This window comes from Leptonychotes weddellii, chromosome 10, assembly GCF_054177405.1.
Source record: "Leptonychotes weddellii isolate Sample4059 chromosome 10, ASM5417740v2, whole genome shotgun sequence".
Lineage (NCBI taxonomy): Eukaryota > Metazoa > Chordata > Mammalia > Carnivora > Phocidae > Leptonychotes > Leptonychotes weddellii.
Window position 1 is genome coordinate 111,225,376 of NC_138378.1, and position 3,883 is coordinate 111,229,258.

The 3,883-nt window shown below is 41.8% G+C and overlaps 1 pseudogene; it reads left to right on the forward strand.

The window, feature by feature from the left end:
* The first annotated feature begins 2,423 nt into the window (after positions 1–2,423).
* Positions 2,424–2,682, forward strand: LOC102736875 (10 kDa heat shock protein, mitochondrial pseudogene; annotated as a pseudogene).
* The last annotated feature ends 1,201 nt before the right edge of the window (positions 2,683–3,883 follow it).

The following is a 3,883-nucleotide window of genomic DNA, read 5'->3' on the forward strand; positions in this document are numbered from 1 at the left end:
ATGAGGTTCAATATGGTTCAGCCCACAGGGGAGGCAGCAAGAATATCCTGCTGGCCTCTCTGGTCTCGGCACCCACCAATCTACTCCAAACCCCTCTGCCTAAACCCCATAAAATTACTCTCCATCCCCAATCTCAGAGTGTACTCTCCTTCCCAAAACTCCTTGAAGCTGTCCCTTCTGTTCCCTTCTTTTCCAGTTAATTCCACTTTTGTCTTCAAGAAATCAGCTCAAAATCACCTCTTTCAGGACACTTGCTTTGGAGTACCACATGTGAGAACATGCACACACACACACACACACACGTCTGATGCTGAATAGGAAAAAAAAATAGGCACATCTCCTTGGTGCTTCCACCCAATTTCTTTTTTGAGGAGGGTGGGGGGACAGGGAGGAGGGGCAGAGGAAGAGGGAGAGAATCTTGAGCAGGCTCCAGACCCAGAATAAGCCCGATGCAGGGCTCCATCTCATGACCCAGGGATCATGACCTGACGCTCAACCAACTGAGCCACCCAGGCACCCCTGGTCCCAATTCCTCAGCAACCTCGCGGATACACAATGATATCAGTGTCTGACACATAGCCAACAAGCGGGAGATTTGGGTGGAAGTATGACTGAATGAATGATCTACTTGAGGTAAAAGAAGGATTCTCCTGCTCAGAATGGAGCAAAGAAGGCCACTTGGGAGTTGCCTTCACATACGTGCCTTCCTGGGGGCTCCAGCACACTGGGATGAGGATTTCTCGCTGAGCTACCGCTTCTCTCTATCCAGTGGGAGCGCCCAACACGTTACGACATTTCCAATGGATTGTAGAAAAGTGTTTATTGCTACTAGAAGTAACAGAGTGCTTATGCCAAATCATAAATCCTCAGTATGTTTGCAAGGAACTCAAAGAACCAAATGTCACTGCTCTAGTAAGTTGCCACAGTGGCTATTTCATGGGGTGAAAAAAAAGTTTCATTTAACATTTTAAAAGATATAATAAAATAAAGATGATCGTTCGTACAGCATCTAATCCATTATTTGGAAGGTAGAAAAAAATGTTTTTATGCTTCACAAACAACCACATCCAGCTCCTAGAAGCCACCCTGGGAGGAATTTTTTTAACACTTTCCCCAGAACTACCTGCTGTGACTAATTCCATACTTCATCCACATGAAAACAAAATTATAAAATAATGAGATTCCCCAGACAACGCAAGCCAAAAAGCTTTCAATTTGACTTATTAACATTAAATCTCACACCTCTGTTTTTTCCAATTCATTTCCTAAGTGCACCCTCCATTTCCAAGTTTTCCACACAAGGGAGAAGGAGGTGGTATAGAGCGGGGGGGAGGACAAGGAGATTCTCTGAAGAGTGAGGTATCCTCCTGAGAGTGAAGTTCAAGACCAATCCCCAGGAGAGAGCTTTGGGTACCACCTCAGGACAGACTCCACAGTAAACAGGAATGTACACTTGAAAAAAGCAAACTTTGTGTACCCTGGAGGAAAGCATGTCTTTCTCTACCTGATTTTCACACTCAAAATTTTCCATGTCTTGTGTTTCCTACTCAAGTTAGTTTAGCAAGCAAAATTCAAAATAGTTCCACAATAGACCAACCGCATAGCTTCTGAAAAAATTAACTATAGAATGGTGCAAACAGAATTTTTTTGTTGCTTGTTTGTTATATAAGCTCAGGGGGAAAAATATGTTTTTTTTTTTTTCCAGGAGCCACCTAGTTCTTTCATCTGAAATCACAGATAAAACAACACATTGAAATGCTAAAGTTCAAGTTCAGATAACATTTGATGAAAGGAGCTAAAATGTAGAACATAACAAAAAATTAACTTGGCTGCAGATTTATTCTACAGCGGTAGTTCTCAAAATGTGGTCGGGAGACCCCTGGGATTCCTAAGACCCTTCAAAGGGCCCATAAGATCAAAACTGTTTTCCTAATCAACTAAGATATTTTCCTGTTTACTTTCATTCTCTCACAAGTGTCCAGTGGAGTTTTCTAGGGAGTATATGATGTGTGAGATCACAGACTAAACAAAGAAGCAAGTCTAAGAATCCCACTGCCTTCCATTAAACCAGACAATAAATACACTTGTAAAAATGTAAGACAATGCCACCTTTGCATTGTTTTTGTTTTGAAAAGAGATATTTTTCATAAAAATATGCCATTTATGTTAACATGCAATGAGAATATTGTCATTTTAAATGAATTAATAATTAATACTTCAAAATGTAGCTATTTTAAGATTTTATCTTTTTTTTTTTTAAGTAATCTTTACACCCAACGTGGTCAAGGTTACAATTTACAACCCCGAGATCAAGAGTTGCATGCTCTGCCAATGGAACCAGCCAGGTACCCCTAAAATGTAACTGTTTGAATTTCTAATATATATATTGATAGATGAGAGTATGCACTGCAGCAGCTGAAGTCATGGCAGGACAGGTGTTTAGAAAGTTTCTTCCCCTCTTCGACCGAATTCTAGTTGAAAGGAGTATAGCCAAAATCTCAAGGAAAAGCATCGCACGCAACAATAGTAGCTGTTGGTTAGGGCTCTGAAGGAAAGGGTGGAGAGGTTAGCACAGAAGTTGGAGATAAAATTCTTCTCCCAGAATATGGAGGCACCAAAGCAGTTCTAGATGACAAGGATTATTTCTTATTTAGAGATGGTGACATTCTCAGAAAGTACTAGACTGAAACACATTATTATTGTAATGGTATCACGTGAAGCTGCCCATTCACAGCTGAAGTTGTGAAATCTTTCATCATGTAAATAATTTCTTTTTTTTTTTTTTAAACAATTTGGCACCTTTTTTTTTTTTTTTAAAGATTTTATTTATTTATTTGAGAGAGAGAGCAAGCACATGAGAGGGGGGAGGGTCAGAGGGAGAAGCAGACTCCCTGCCGAGCAGGGAGCCCGATGCGGGACTCGATCCCTGGACTCCAGGATCATGACCTGAGCCGAAGGCAGTCGCCTAACCAACTGAGCCACCCAGGCGCCCTCATGTAAATAATTTCTATGTCTCTCTTTTATAATAAACGAATAGTATCCGAAAAAACATATTGATAGATATAACCCCCATTAACAGGACCTTGGGGGGGGGGTTCTTAATAATGTTTAAGCATGGAAAGAATCAGACCAAAACAAAGGAATCTCAATTTCTCTTTTCTTTTTCCAATTTTGTTATTGCGATAAAATACACGTGACATAAAATTGACCATCTTAACCATTTTTAAGGGTACGGTTCAGTGGTGCTGAATGCATTCCTAATAAGCAACCATCAATACCATCTAACTGCCAAACTCTTTGCCTCTTGTCAAACTGAAACTCTATACGCAACTGGTACTTCTTTGTGGTTTGTCTACTTCTATGCAATCGGCGAGGCAGCTCACACCACCTCTGTCCCCTGGAGGGTGTGTGTCTGTGTGCGTGGCATGTGGATCGGGGCCCTGCTTCCAGCAGAGAGAACTCCGCCTCCCTTCGACACCGCACAATCCTGGAGTTCCACGAAGAACCATCTAGCTTCCCACTCCTTATGACTTACCTCTGCATTCGCGCGCATTCTGAAACCTAACCCCCGTGTCTAATAATGCTTCCGTAGGATTTATTTCTGAGCTGCTGACGCTAACTTACGAATGAAAGGTTGTAAAACAGGGCTTGCTTGTGTGCTTTTAAATGATGTGGCTGACAGGAGTGACTGGTCGAAAACAGCCAAAAGCAAACCCATTAGAGTTTAGGGCCACATTACACAACTACATCCTGTCCTCTTTGCCTCAAAGCCCCATATAAAGGACACTAAATGAGAAGGCAAAATGCACTGCAGCGTCCACATCTTAAGTCTGGGGGGGCTGGGAGAAAACTCAGTGTGCATCACCACAAAGATGTACCACAG